This window comes from Rhinolophus sinicus, linkage group LG02, assembly GCF_036562045.2.
Source record: "Rhinolophus sinicus isolate RSC01 linkage group LG02, ASM3656204v1, whole genome shotgun sequence".
In the NCBI taxonomy this organism is placed as follows: domain Eukaryota; kingdom Metazoa; phylum Chordata; class Mammalia; order Chiroptera; family Rhinolophidae; genus Rhinolophus; species Rhinolophus sinicus.
The window spans coordinates 97,868,478-97,884,773 of record NC_133752.1 but is presented as its reverse complement, the minus strand read 5'-3'; the positions used below and the strand labels follow the sequence as shown (position 1 = coordinate 97,884,773).

Here is a 16,296-nt window from a genome sequence, read left to right as displayed (position 1 = left end):
TAAATTCTCAAAACATCCCTATGAGGTGGTGACATTATTCCAATTTCATAGGTTATAAAACTCAGACCCAGAGAAATTAAATAATTGGTGTAAGTGCATGCAAGTGGTGGACTGGACTGCGCCCAGGTCTAACTCAGAGGCTCATGTTCACAACCACCATGCCACAGTGCCTTCTGAAAACAAGGATTGTGATTATTAAGACATGGAAAGTGGTAGATTCTTTGCTTATGTTGCAGTTACAGTGTCTGTATGTCCAGATCTCATATAAATAGTTGCATGCCTGTCTTTCACATCACACTGGGAGTGGAGGCATGGAATCTTGCATTTTCACCCAAGTGTGTGACACATGGCGCGTACTCAGCAAATAGACTTAGCTGCTGAGTGATCTTGGGCAAGTTATTCAACCTCTCTGTTGGCTTCATTTCCTCATTTGTGAAATGGCAATGAGAAGAGTCTGTACCTCATAGGGATGGCGTGGTGCCTGTAAAGTGCTTAGGATGGAGTCTGGTGCATATAAAGTTTACGAGTAATACTAATCTCAGCTATTACTGTCATCACCATCATCATTTTTATGACTACATTCCTGCTCTAAAATTATCAGTGGAGACAAAAGTTAGTTACTTATTGCCCCCCACCCCTCGTACGCACACACGTGCATGCACCCCCCCCAGTCCATACCTGGGTAGTTACTTCTGTCTGTCGCATTTCTGCGTACCTGGCCACACTGAGTGGGGCGGCCATTTTCTCATAGGCCAAGGCACAGTTTTAAAAGATTAAGCCAAGGACATCTGTAAGCAGTGATTCTAGGACAGAGATCCTTAACCATTCTGAACAACAGAGGAACTATATCAGAATTTCCTTGAGATTTTTTTTTTTTAAACTATATCATGGCACCTCCAACTCCACGTGTCAAATCTTTATCACTATCTCCCTCCCCTGAAGGGAAGTGTATTTCTGGAATTGAGAACCACTGCAAAGAGAGTTGTTGTTGATAAGGGTATGTTATGCTTGTGAACTAGCAGGTGGAAGCCAAAAAAAAAAAAGAAAAAGAAAAAAAAGAGTTAACAACTACTGTTGCCTAGGGTAACAGATAGATGACATTTTGCCGGATGTGGGTTTAGAGTATACTGCTCCATTTATTTCCATCCTTTTTCAGTCCCTGTTACTATCTGGCAGAATCCAACAAAGAAGGGGCAGCAGGCAGTGGAGAAAGAATTCAAAGAAAAGTAAGCAATGACAATTTGACGTTGTTCGTTTTTGTTGCTGGAGGGCTACTAAAGCATTCTGGTTATAAGTTTAAATATGAATTAAAATCAGGTTCCAGCGACAGGCCCCATACTAACCAAAAATGCTGTTCCCTTCCTTTATCCTTTAGCTTACTTCACAATTCATCTAATACCCTCCATGCAGCTGAATAGTGAACACACGGGATACAGTAATTGTGTAATTACCTGCCTAGAACTGTGCTGTCCGTTAGGCAACCACTGGCCAAGCTACCGGCTACTGAGCACTTGAATTGTGGCCAGTCTAAATTGAGACATTTTGTAAGTGTAAAACATGAATATTATTTAAATTTAATGTAATTTAGTATAATTAATATTAATTAATTGATCATTTTGGATATCTATTAAATAAAATTTCTTACTAAAATTTTGATGTCACTTGCATTTTTCTACTGTTCCTAATGTGGCTTTTTGAAAATTTAAAGTTATATATGTGGCGTGCATTATATTCCCTTTGGAGAGGGCTACAGTTCTGTTATTACAAGTGCCTACACATTTGACTCAAAGATGACAGATTGTGGTGATTGTATCCTATAAAATGCAATCTGAATATTACTCACCAAGTGTCAAATCAGCATCTCCCCATTTCCTTTCCCACTGCACTTTATGCTCTAGTACAGCCAAACCATTTTACACATGTGGGGCTTAGGGTAGCCTTCTTTCACTGGGATGCCTGGAAATATCTTATCTTTCAAAGTGCCTCTTGGTTACCCCACATGACACATTATAATGTGTTTCTTTACAGGCCTGTCTCTCCCATTAGACTGGAAGCTTCTTGAGGGTAGGGGCCATATGTTATTCTGTTTTATACCCCAACACTGGCATGTGGGTGGTCCTCAACAGATGTATGTTGAACAGAAAAAAAAGTCCCAATTACATTATGTTGAGCATAATATATTATATATATATATGAGCATAATGAGTATAATATATATATGAGCATTATATCTATATATATATGTGCATAATATATAATATATTATATTATGTTGAGAATGAATATGTATTCATTCAACTGAAGTGTAAGTGTAAGGACCTATGCCCCTTAGCAGGCCTCCCCTTAGGGAACGCTTGTCTGCTCTGACAATCAGTGTAGTGAGCTACCTGGGAGTTTTAGCGTCTCTATTCATGAGGCATATAAATATCCAGTCAAACTTGAAACTAATGTAATATTGTATGTCAATTGTAATGGAACAATAAATTTTAAAAAAATTCACAATCGAAAACACCAAAAAAATTAGTGCTCTTATGAGCCATCTGTTCACATCATTTCACTGTGTTTACCCACATTCATGGCTCACGGAATTTCATTTCTGTTTGTTGCTTACAATAGAGGAAATATAATGCTGCAGCATTAGTAAACAGCATTAGTAAAATTAAGAAATCATCTTGGTTTGCTAAGCCATAGCGTTTATGGAATTTCATCAGAAGGAAATCATGCTCCTAAAAAAAACACAAGAATAAACCAACCGATACTACATTCCAAACCTAATCAGTCCAATGATCTTTCAGTGGTGAATTTGATGTTATCAGCAGAGATGAAAGAGTTTGTTAATACTATAAATACAGTAGCCTTAGACAAATTTACTCAATCAGTGAATTAATTGAGATATTAGGTTGGTGCTAAAGTAATTGTGGTTTTTGCAATTGTTTTTAACCTTTTAAACCGCAATTACTTTTGCACCAACCTATTAATAAAGTAAATCACATGAAAAAAAATTTGTGGTACTTTTTCTGCCACATAATCCATTCTGTCCTTTTTTAGATGAAACCCTAATAATAAACTTAACTGAAAACTAGACTTTTGCCCTGTGAAAAACATAGACTGTTAAATGGGAATCAATGACTTAAGCAGCATTTTACTAAATATGACTAATTCAGAATTACACTGCCTTGATAACTAAAGCAAATGAAGTGTCAGTTATCTAAATCTCAGTAGCTCCTAATAATCATTTCCAGCTTTCCAAATATCATAACTGTGTCATCTAACATTCTTCAGCAGCTACCAATGAACCTTTAGCCCTGCTCTAACATTTGCATCCATTTGAAATCCAGATGTGCAAAGAGGAAGCCCCCCCCCTTGCCCCCGTCTCTTCCAAATTTGGTTTTAGATTTTGAAAATGTATATATTTTAACCTCTAGGCATAAAAGGCTCCTTTGTGGAAAAGGCCTTTGTCCTTCATCCCTCAGAATCCTGCTGTTAAACTCAAATCATAAAAACCTGGTCCTGTACATGCCACTGGTTATACATTTATGTATGGATATAGGGCTTCTTACTATTCATTTCTTGTTCTTCCATTTCTTAAAAATAATTTTCATTGTCTTGAGTCTCATGGGGGTGGAATATTACTGATTAGCTGACTATATTCTTATTTTAGCAATACAGTAAAGATTGCTGGTCAACCCTTCTAGCAAGTATTGAGAGAATGGTGAAAGTTTTAGGACCCCCCAAATGTGGTTTTATGTTCCATTTCTTAAGCTGTGTAAACTTAGGAAAGTTTCTTAAAACTCTCTAAACTGTCATTTTTAATTTTGTCACTGAGCAAGGGCTCGCTGTCTGAAGCACACAGAAATCAATACTATGACATTGGCTTTGGAGAAAAGAAAGCTTTTATTTGTGAGTCCACTGAAGAAGACAGGAGGCTAGCCTCAAATCTGTCTCCCCTATCCAGGGTTCGCAGCAAGATTTAAGGGGTTTCAGCACTGTACCCTTTGCTTCTGAAAGGGTTCCCACTTTCAGGTTCAGGTCATGTCTGGTCCTTTGGTTCCATGGAGAAGGGGGTGGGAACTGTTAAGGGTTCATACGTGTTACTCAGGAGTGGTGTTCACAAGTGTTACTCAGGAATGGTGTAGCCAATACTTAAACTTTAGTTCCTGGTCTTGTTAGAAACAGGATTTGACCATTTTAAGCTAGTTCTGCAGTTATGATTTTGTAAAATGAGAATAATAACAGTATCTTCCAAAATATAGTTACTTAGCCTGAACAACCTTAGCTTGATATATAAGCAAATGGTTATTGCCAATTGGTATTTCATATCCATATGCAATAGCAAACTTCTGATGTCTCCCCACCAACCTCTGCATGTTGGTTGATGCCAATTCCATCTTTCCAGTTGTTTAGGCCCCAAGCTTTGACTCCTCTTTCTCTCACACCAATCATCCACTCTGTCATGAAATCCTATTGGTTCTACCTTCAAAATACATGCCGATTCCCAAAGCTTCCTAATCTCTCATCCTTGCTGCTTCCTTTCTTCTCAAGCAGTTGGAGTGAGCCTTTTCAATGTCAGTCAGATCAGATTACTACTCAGAACGCTGCAATGGCCCCTCAATTTCACTCAGAGTAAAAGCTAAAAATTTTACAATGGCCTCCAAGAGCCTATGTGATCTGATACGTCTCCACCCTCCTCTCACCTCTCCAGTCACATCTCTCATTACTCTCCCTGCTAACTTACCTCTAGCTACAGGGGCTTTTGTGTTCCTCGAATACACTCTGGCTTGGCACTGGCTGCTCCCTTTCCTTGGAACACTGTTCCCTCAGATACACCCTCTTTTTTTTTTTTTAAAGATTTTTATTAAAAATACAGCTAACATACACTATTATATTAGTTTCAGGTATACAACACAGTTAATCAAGGTTTATATACCTAGAGAAGTGATCACTATGATAAATTCAGCAACCGTCTGACACTATACCATACCAGTCACAATATTACTGACTATATTTCCTATGCTGTACATTACATCCTCATGACTTATTTGCTTTACCTGGAAATTTGGACGTCTTATTACCCTTCACCTTTTCCCCCCTTTTTAAAATTTTCAATTACAGTTGACATTCAATATTATTTTATAATAATTTCAGGAGCACAGCAGAGTGGTTAGACATTTATATAATTTAAGAAGTGATCCCCCTGAATAGTCTAGTACCCATCTGACAAAATGCATAGTTATTGCACTATTACTGACTACATTCCTTATGCTATACCCTACATCCCCATGACTACTGTGTAACAACCAATCTATACTTCTTAATCCCTTCCCCCTATTGCACCTGCAGCCCAAACCCCCTCCCATCTGGCAACCATCAAAATGTTCTCTGTATCTATGAGTGTGTTTCTGTTTTGTTTGTTTATTTTGTGTGTTTTTTTGGATTCTACATATACATGAAATCTCATTGCATCTGTCTTTCTCTCTCTGACATATTCCACTCAGCAAAATACCCTCCAGGTCCATCCATGCCACCACAGATGGTGAGAACCCATTCCCTTCCATGGCCGAGTAATATTCCATTGTATATATGTACGACCTCCTCTTTATCCATTCATCCATTGACAGACACCAGGCTGCCTCCACATCTTGTCCATTGTAAATAATGCTCTAATGAACATATGGATGCTCATGTCCTTTCGTAGTAGAGTTTTGGGATTCTTTGGATAAATACTCAGAAGTGGAATTACTAGGTCCTTCTTAGTCTTTGTTTTAAAGTCTATTTTGTATGGTATAAGTATTGCTACCCCAGGTTTTCATTTCTCTTTTTTTGTTTTTTTGTTTTCATTTTCATGAAATATCTTTTTCCATCCCTTTACTTTTAGTCTATGTGTGTCTTTCAATCTGAACTGAGTCTCTTATGGGCAGCATATATAAGGGTCTTGTTTTCTTATCCATTCCGCCACTCTATGTCTTTTGATTGGAGCATTTAATCCATTTACATTGAGAGTAATTATTGATAGATATATAGCTATTGCCATTTGATTATTCATAATTTTGACTTTTTTTTTCCATTTTAAAGAGTCCCTCTAACATTCCTTGTAATGCTGGTTTGGTGATGATGAACTCCTTTAGCTTTTTCTTGTCTGGCAAACTCTTTATCTGTCCTTTGATTTTAAATGATAGCATTGCTCAGTAGTCTTGGTTGTAGGTCCTCGCTTTTTATCACGTTGAATATTTTGTGCCAGTCCCTTCTGGCCTGCAAAGTTTCTGTTCAGAAATCAGCTGACAATCTTCTGGGGACTTCTTTATAAGTTGCTAGTTGCCTTTTTTTTTTTTTTCTGCTTTTAGAATTCCCTCTTTGTCTTTAACCTTTGGCATTCTAATTATAATGTATCTTGGTGTGCGCCTGTTTGGGTTTATTTTGTTTGGGACTCTGCAGTTCCTGGGCTTGTATGTCTATTTCCTTAGCCAGTTAGGAAAGTTTTCAGTCATTATTTTTTCAAATAGGTTCTCAATCCCTTGCTTTGTCTCGTCTCCTTCTGGTACCCCTGAAATGCTTAGGGTAGATGTTTAAAAAAAAATTGCCTTCATTGGTTTATGTGAGATTTTGTCTGTTTACTTTTTGTTCCCTCACATGACAGACTCCATGTGAGGCGATGGTTAGCTTTTGTTTTGCTTTTTGTTCCCTCACATGAGAGACTCCGTGTGAGTTCATGATTAGCTTTTGGTTTGCCTTTTGTTCCATCACATGAGAGACTGCATGTGAGGTGATGGTTACCTTTTTATAAATTATTTCATGTTGTTTACAGTTTTATCAAGTGTATTAAAATACTACTCATATACGGGTGGCAATAATGACTTATTGCCAATGAATACAAATTTTAATGCCAAATTGTAGGGTAGATGTTGAAGAAAATTTGCCTTCATTGGTTGATGTGAGCTTTTTTCTATAGTTTTTATTCCTGTATGTGAGGTGATTTCTGGACTGTGATCAGTGGTTGAGTAAATTCCCCCTTTGGTCTCATTCTCCTGGGTAGGGGAGGCACGAGATGATGTTGCTTTCCGTCTGTTTCACCCACATCAACAGATAAAGTAAAAAAATAGCTAAGTTATATCAGGATGACGCGACAGGCTCGTTGCCAGGCTTTGGAAGACCTTGGGCCGATGGCCCCAAGCAGGAACAAAAGATGTTGCTTGTCCAAATGAACTGGCCCTTCAGCCGGATAAGCAATATTTTTATCTTTGGCTGCCGGAGCCTCCCGAAGCTGACCGTTCCCGGAGAGGGAGGCAGGAACAAGAAGCTTGGCTTTAAGGTACATCTGAGAAGATATATAAGGCAGACCTGAGTTGGCAGTGTAATTTTCGTCATTTTGTCTTTTGTTATTGGTGATTCTTCATCATTCTAGGATTCTAGAAACTTCCAGCAACATACAGCTTACAACACCCAGAGACGTCCTGACTTCCAGCCATGGACCTGGGGAGGCCTGGCTGGTTCCCGACCTCTCCAGTGTTGCTCCCCACGGATAGCCCTCTTGAGAACTGTTAGTATATTAGAAGCTTGTATGCAGCTTGCAGCATCAGAAGACACCCTAACTTCCAACAACAATGGCAACAGCATCAACATTCTTGAGAACTTGTTAGCAACGACAACAACAATATTCTTGGGAACTAACAAGCAGCAGTGTGGGAGATGCCTGAGTTTTTCTCAGCTACAGACCTGGCAAGGTTTTGATTTATGACTTTTCCAGTGCTATTCTCCCCTGGTTTGGTGAGCTTTTGGCATCTACTGTAATAGTTACTATCCTATAAAGCTTATTACTGCTTTTGGATACTCCTTACTGATGTTATTTGTGTATTTAGCCAAATGATTTTTGATCAATAGTAAACATATGTTGGGAACTTTTAAACTTATATGTATGTGTATGCCTTTGACATGACATTGTTATCAATGTATATAGTTTAGTCTTAACCACCTTTACTTTCTGTGGTTAACACACTTTTTAAAAGTGTTTTTGTCTTTTGTTATTGATTAGATATTGCTAAATAGATAAATCAATTAGCCCCTCCCTAGTGTGCTCCTCCTCTCTCCCCCCCTCCCCCCGCCTCTGCTTGTCATTACAGCTGGGAATGTTTTTATGTTTGATGTTGTCCCAGAGGTGACTTAAACTATTCTCATTTGGGGGGATTCTTTTTTCTTTTTACTGTTCCAATTGGGTATTTTCTGCTACCTCGTCTTCTAAATTGCTGATTTGATCCTCTGCTTCATCTAGTCTGCTGGTGATTCCTTCTAGTGTCTTCTTCATTTTAATTATTTTATTCTTCATTTATGACTGGTTCTTTTTTTATGGTTTCTATATCCTTTTTTTAATGCTTGCTATCTCTTTGTTGAAGTTCTCACTAAGTTCCTTGAGCATCCTTATAACCATTGTTTTGAACTCTGTATCTGGTAGGTTTCTTGACTCCATTTCATTTAATTCTTTTTCTGGAGTTTTCTCCTGTTCCTTCCTTTGGGACATATTTCTTTGTTTCCTTATTTTGGCAGCCTGTTTGTTCCTATGTATTAGGTAGTTCTGCTATGTCTCCCATTCTTGCCAAGTGGCCTTATGTAGTAGGTGCCCTGTGGGGCCCTGGCATAGTCTCCCTGATCACCTGCTCCAGGTGCTCCAGGAGTGTCCCTTGTGTGGGTTGTGGGTGCTCTTCTGTTATAGCTGAGCCTTGATTCCTGTTGGCACACCAGTGGGTGGGATTGACCTTCAGGCTGACTGGCTCTGGGGTTTGGCCACGTCTACAGTTTATGGGCTGCTATGCTACTGAGTGGGATTCGCCCCAGCAGGCTCCAGTGCCTGTTGAGTCAGCCCTTTGGGTGTGCCACTTGTGGGGTTAATTGTGTGATGCTCTGCTGTGGTCTGAAGCCAACTTCCAAGTATGTTGGTTCTGGGGCCTCTCGGGAGGGGCTGCGGTGCCACTTTGTAGCTCCTACCAGGTAGTCCCCAGCCAGCCACTGCCTGGTGGGAGCTACAAAGAGATCCACGGTTATTTGCTTCCTGTGCTAAACCTGAAAGCATGTGGGAGAAGCCACTCTGTGAACTAAGGATGTCTGCCACCAGTACTGGGCCTGGGGTAGCTCCCCAAAAAGCTAGGACACTCCGAGGCCTGCTGCCACCTGCCAGCTCCCTTAAGGTTCAGCTACTGATAAAGACTCATGCATTATGTGAGTTGGGTGAGGCAGGGTCTCAGGGAGTCACCAGATTGAGAAGAACTGTGTTCACCAGATTAATGTAGATTCTGGTTTGGTGCCAGTGCTGAGCCTGGAGCTACTCAGAAGAGTCTCAGAGCACCCTGAGGCCAGTTGCTGCCCATCTTGGGCCAGTGGTCTTCGATAATTTTCCAAGAAAGAGTGCAATTCAGATAGTGCTGGCTGCTCACTGTGAAAGTGCCTCAGGCACTGGGGGAATTGGATGGGGTAGGGTCCAGGAAGGGTCATTAGTGTGGAGCCAGTGAAGCTCACTGACCAATTCAGATTCAGATTTGTCCATGGGCATGGGGGAGCACTCAACACAAGATGGCTCTCTGCCATCTGCATGGGAGAAGGCCCCTTCACAGGGAACATGGTGACTGTCTTCCAGCCCTCACCTGAAGCCACAAACCTCAGTCTATCGCCTGTATGCCTTTGATGCTGTCTGAGTCACCATCCGTCCACCGGAGCCCACAGTGAGTGCCCGGAGTGAGAGAGTCTGTGTGCAAGTTGTTTGAGAGAACATCTGAGTTTCTCCCAGCCTTTTTTGTCCCACCCAGATGGTTGGAATCCCCACTGTTTTTCACAGCCAGGTGTTGTGGGGCTCCTCTTCCTGGCACTAGTACTCTGGGCTGGGGAGGCCGTGTGGGGCTGGGGTCCCTCACTCCTCTTGGGGGAACATCCTTGGCTGAGATATACCTCCTGATTGTTAACCACCACATGGAGTTTTGGGCCAGCCCATTTTGCATTTCCACCCCTCCTACCAGTCTGGACATGGTTTCTTTATATCCTTAGTTATAAAACTTCCGTTCAGTCAAACTTCAGGTGGTTCTCCAGGTTAATTGTTCTATAATTTAGTTGTAATTTTTATGTGTTCATTCAAGAAAGCAGGCAGAGTGTTTATCTACTCCACCATCTTGGATCTCTCCCCTCAGATACCCTCTTAACTTCTTCAAACCTTTGCTCAAATCTTGTCTTTCCAATGAGACCACGTTTTACCAACTTCTATAATATCACAATTTTACTTCGCTCAACTTTGTCTTTTTTTATAGCACTTTTCACTTACTAATATCTATGCTATTTACTTTTATGCTCATTGATTATTTCCTGTGTCGCCCCACTAGAATATAAGCTCCATAAATGCAGAGATCTTTATCTTTTCTGTCACCAACATGTCCCAAGCACCTAGAATAGTGCTTGGCAAATCTTTTTGGAATGATTGAATTGTATTTGGAGAGGAAATTTAAGTAATATGGAAATATTAGCAGTTTCTAAGTTCGATATTCTTTATTACACTTAAAAGTTGTAGTGTTCAGAATAATAATTGCCTCTATCGATATAAAAGGGGAATGCTACTGAAAGTCAGAAGATACGTTGGTAATATTTTACTTCTTAAGCTGAGTAATACGTATCCAGATGTTGACTTTATTGTTTTTTACTATAATTTACATATACATCATACACCATATTTTGTATGTATTAAATACTTCATAATAAAAATGGAAGGAAAAATTAAATCTAGTCCAGTGTTTACTTGTTTTACTACCACTCTTTATTTTCTCTCCAGTTTGATATGTTATAACTCTCTGGACATAAATCTTCTAGCCAGTTTGTGGAAACATAATTGCTGTGTGATTTAGCATTTATTCTCCCTTCCTGGCCCATGGGTGTCTCACTGATGAGGATATCAAATCAGAAAGATTCCCTGCAGAATTAGAAAAAAATATTATGCTCACTGCTTCACTGATTTAATCAACCCTACAAGCTATCAAGAGGGATTAGAACATAATAAAGATAAAAATGAAAACACATGATTGCTGCTAAAGATTATTTTTGCAAAAGACATCTATAAAGATAGCAACTTCACAACTGATTATACTATCTTGTCTTCCCACTAAGAAGAAACTAACTAAAGAATTCACAAGGCAAGTTCTTTGCTTTCTTTGCTTTCCCTGACCCCAGTGTGGAGTAAGGATCTGATACTTCTCCCCCACTAGACTAGAAGTTCACTGAGGAAAGGCCCCATGTTTTTCCACCATTTGAGCCCTTGTCCCTGGTACAGCACCTTGAGCATTGGTATCAGACTGGCTCGGGTCAAAGGTCAGCTGTGCTTCTTACTCCCTGTGTAAGCTTCTTAACCTCTCTGTGCTTTCATTTCCTCAATGATAAAAGGGGGATAACAATAGTAGAAGCTCAGGACGTGAGAATTAATGAAACTATACATCTAAAATAGTTAGCACAGGGTCTGTACAGAATATCAGCTAAACAAATATAATAATTATTATTTACGATTACCATTTGGTGATAAAGAGGAAACTGAATTGACAAAAAAGATAGAAAATAGCTTTTAGGAGTTTTAATGATTCAAGTGCATAGTCAATGTTCAGGAAATATTTGTTAATTGAGTTGTGAGGAGGTGTGGTGCCTTGGAATGTGACATCTCTGCCTGCTCATGCCTCAGGGTTAATACCAATGGGGCCAGCTGGGTCTCAGGGGCTTGCAACATTTTGATGGTACAACCCAGAAGCGGAACTGATATAGTATTTGTATATTTAGCAAACACTTTTAGAATCCTAACTATGGTGCCAGGAATTTGGCTAGGCAATAGGGATGCGGTGGTGGCAGGTCACATCCTCTAGTCCTTAGAAGCTGTCCTCTGGCTCTGCTTTGCCACACCTCATGTACAATCTAGCCTCTTAAACTGTTTATAGTTCATTCAACGCCCTTCCTTAATACTGCTATTCTCTCTTCTCAAGAGAAATCTAATTGCTACTCTTCCAAATACATAGCAGTTTCCTCTAAAAGTCATGTTTTTCATGATAACTATAACTCTAAAACATATAAACATTACTATACAAGAAATGTACCAATCTAATACCTTACATCCTAGCATTTATTATGTACTTGAATTTATAATAAATGCTTAAACTTTAAGTCACTTGCTAGTTAAAATGATATGACTGATATAAAATATATATTTCCAAACTAAAATATAATTATGTTAATAAGAATTGCTCTATTTTGAGCTGAGAATTACTAAGATTGTTCTATTGCCTATGAAATAAACTCATGACGTTCTATAAAATTGAAAAGATTTTGGTGTGATAGACTATAAAATGCAAAGTTAATTTATTATAAGATCTGTGGAATCACTAAAGGGTTTTAGGTGTAAAAATAATTAAAACAAGATTGAAGAGGATTAGAAGTAAATAAAAATAATAATGCTATTTGAAAGTAGGATGGCTTAAAGAAATCCAAAGTGGCAGATCAAACACAGTCATTTATGACAATGAATTTTATAAATAGCTCATTCCATTAATCATATGAAAATATCTAGAACTTTTTATTTATAAGTGAAAAAAGGCAAAAAGCAAACAAACACCAAACAGTGGGTGATTGGTATACATTCTTAGGATATAATAATACCAAAAAATTTAATGGACACTACATACCCTAGTAAGTAATGTGTTTAAGATTTTTTTTTAAAAAGACTTAAAGTAACTAAATCATAGAGTAAGCCATATTACAAAGTTATATTTTTTGAGAAATAACAATTAAAAATTTTTTAACTTAATATTGTCCTGCTTAAGCTTAGGGACATCAACTCCCTATGTCAGTTTGTCAATAGAATGGAAATTATTACATATAGGCCAGAAATTGACTTTGTTTTTAGAGGAACTTCTCAGAAACAAAAGCCCTCAAAGGTGTTGATATTTCAGAATCTAACCAAATGTTTTATCATTATTTTCTCCATTCTCTTTTGTTAGTGGTCAGCAATTCTAACTTTGCCAGCATTCCAGACAGGACAAATTCAAAGAATTACAGCAATTCCTCAGTTGCTATTCTAATGACAGACATAATGTAGTCCAATAATCTTACTTTACTTATAAATTTTCTCAGGTCCAAAAAGGTTAAAGTAGCTTCATTAAGGTCATCTTTGTTCTAATTAAAGGCAGATATGGAACTAGAACCCAAGTTTCCCAAACACCCAGAGAAGACACAAATATTAATAATATTGTGAAAATTATTAAGTACTAATAGTCTGAACATGGCGTTAAATTTCTTAGACCTTTCATAACACATTGAACAGATAAGAAATAACATCTGGAAATATAATAGAAGATTTCTTCGTAGACTCTCTGTTAATTTTGCCAGCCAGCATTAGGTAAGACTGCCCATGTGTTGTTTCAGTATTTCAGTGAGGCCGGAAGGAAAATTGCCACTGGAGGTTTATTCAAAGGGACAAAGGATCTTTATCTGAAATTTCTGTTGAAAGGCCTAGAATTTATTATTAGTAATAGCTAGTACCCTTGCCTTTGTTTAAACCACATTATACCAACAGAAATAACAACCGGGGAGTAATAAACACATTCCCTTTTCCCTGTAAGTTAGTTACTCCATTTCTTTTTCTTTAATGATCACATGAAAAGTTCTTTTTGAACTGCTTTGCTGTGAATGACTAGGCAGCAACGCATTTAAGGTTCCACGTGGTATGAATGATAAGAAATACCTCCCCAGAAGGAAAATAAGAAGCCCACAGGGCAAGGTCTTCAGCGGGACCCTTGAGCTAAGGTCTTCCAGGATATATGGCATCCACTGAGTTTACTTCAGTCTATAAAACGGCACTCTGGACATTAATTTCCAAGACAAATTACGAAACTTGTGCTTGCTGTCTAAATCTTTCCTCTATCTTATTTTAAAACGAAAAGGGCAATAATTCGGAGGAAAGGTTATTTTTAAAAATAAAAACAGTTGTCTGAAAGTTTTAAAGGAAGGAAACACTCTAGGATGCGTCAGAACCACTCTCAAATTCTCACAGGGCTTGCATTTAATCTACAGGGCCCTGACATGCCCCAAGAATCCCTTCAGAGCTGGTGAGGCTCCTGGCCCTGCCGGACAGGCGGCGGTTCATACCAGTGCTCGGTTCGACCTTGAAGCAATTTTCTGGGCAGGAAATCAAATCTGGTAAAACAGAGCGCGGGGATGGCGATCCGAAGCCCCAAACCCCAGCGGAGCTGGGTCAAGTCTGGAGATACACGATGGGGACCCCGGGACGCACGCCCCTCGAAGACGAAGCTGGAGGGAGGTGCGCGAGTTCACCCGGGAACGCTGGGTCGGGCCTTTGACCCCAGGGGCTTGACACATGATCCATGACAGCCCCGAGGGTCCCGGCTGCAGCTCTCAGCGCTCCCGGGCGGATCGGCGCCGCTTACCTCGACGGCTCTGCGGGAACTTGGCCGGGCGCGGGACAGCGACGGGGCACCAACCAGGGAGGCGATGCGGTGCACTGGGCTGCACCCGGCTCAGGTCCGCTGCTCCGGGAGGAAGTCGTGTCAGCCCTGCCCTTCCCCCGCCGCGCGCAGACGTGGGGCGCTCTCCGCTCTGCTTTGCATGGAGGTGCAAGAGGGGCGCCTCGTTGGGGACACACCCGGAGAAACACATGGAGAACGACTCCGAAAACTCGGGGCTGTTCTGTCCCGAATCATCGGGTTTGTTCCTTTTACTTCCCCCCTCTACACCACAACCACGAAGAAAAAAATTTTTTTTATTTTTTTAATTCTGGGGAAAGTTGTGCCTTCCTGTTTCATTCCTCCTCTACCTGCGTCGCGCGACCCCTTCTCTTTGGCGCGTCCCCTGGCGAAGTGACAACCTCCTTTGTCGCCTCGAAATATTATTAGTGGCTAAGGGATTTGGGGCCAGATGATGGTTCCATAAAAGCCCTAGGAACCGATTTCTTTCAAAACGGTCTTCCTAAGTGTTTATTTCAGCCCTTTTTGTGCTTCCTCTTTCGGGCCAGTTGTGCAAGGCCTGCTTTGCCGCAGCGGGTTGCCCGCCCGCAGGGGAGGCTGCGCGGAGTGGGGCGCCGAGCCGTCCCGCGCGTTCCGCCCTCCGGCCCACTGGGAAAACGCCTCTGCCCTGAGTTCAGCGGTGTCTGCCAGAACCCCGGGAGACGGTGGGGCGTGGGGGTAGGGGTTGGAAGGGCGCGCTCAACACAGGCCATTTCTCAACAATCAGATTGGCAACCCCCCCAAGATTAACCACACAGTGGGCGGGCGAGGCTGTGGCCTCTCACATATTGCTGGTGGATATCCAAAATGGTATGAACCCTGGGGACAGGGGTGGGGGGGTGGAGGGGTTGCATTGGGCAATAGCTGTTTAATTTACATATGCAATTACCCTTTGACCCAGTGATGCCACTTCTAAGAATGTATTCGGAAGATACAGTGATGAAAAGAAATAATACATGTGCACGAGGCCGCCTGATTTGTAACAGCCAAGGACTAACCGGAAATAACCCCAGACTGCTGGGAGTGGAGTTTTCTGAGAGGAAAGTGGCGAGATCCGAAAATACAGAAGTTAAAATCAGTTACGATTTGTAAATGTGGGTGAACGAACCTCCTCTTCCCCTATGCAGCTGTGTCTTCAATATGTGGGGAGGTGGTGGAGACATGAAGATATAAATTAGAAATATAAATTAATTAGGTAATTTCAGATACTTCAGTTATTTATTTAATGAGAAACCATTAAGCACCTACTCTTCTAAGAACAATGAAAACAAGTAGTGAAGGAAATAATTCCTTCTCTCACGGATGGTACATTCTATTGGGAGAAAACAAAGGATACATTGATATTTAACATGTAAAGTAATGTAAGTATTTTGAGGGAAATTAAGAGGTGAGGGGTAGAGAGTGACGGGAGTGGGGATGGAGTCACTATACTAATTAGGGTCATCAAGGAAGATCTTCCTGGTGACACCTGAGTCAGACCTAAAGGCATGAGAGATTAATCCATGTGGATTTCAGGATGAGAATATTCCAGGTAGAAGGACCATTCAATGGTCCTGAGTGAGGAGGGCATGAAATGTTGGAAAAACAGCAAGGAAGGGACTATTCTGGCTATAGCAGGGACTTTACTGTGTGATGGGATGCCACTGGAAGGTTCTGAGCAGTCATAGCGCTATATAGAAAGTCAGGTCAAACAATGGAGTGAGTTTCATGGGAAAGGAAAGAAGGTCAGGGAACACCTCTTTGCAAAGTAATATAAAGAGGCAATGATTCAGAGACTTGG

General features: G+C 40.5%; 1 protein-coding gene across 1 annotated transcript in view; it reads right to left on the bottom strand.

The window, feature by feature from the left end:
* The window catches only part of APBB1IP (amyloid beta precursor protein binding family B member 1 interacting protein), a 111,151-nt gene extending 96,449 nt beyond the window's left edge, over window positions 1-14,702 (bottom strand). Inside the window, exon 1 of the mRNA XM_074324957.1 lies at window positions 14,442-14,702. The gene's annotated coding sequence lies outside the window, so the exon portion shown is untranslated. The remainder of the gene's footprint in view (window positions 1-14,441) is intronic.
* Between the last annotated feature and the right edge of the window lie 1,594 nt (window positions 14,703-16,296).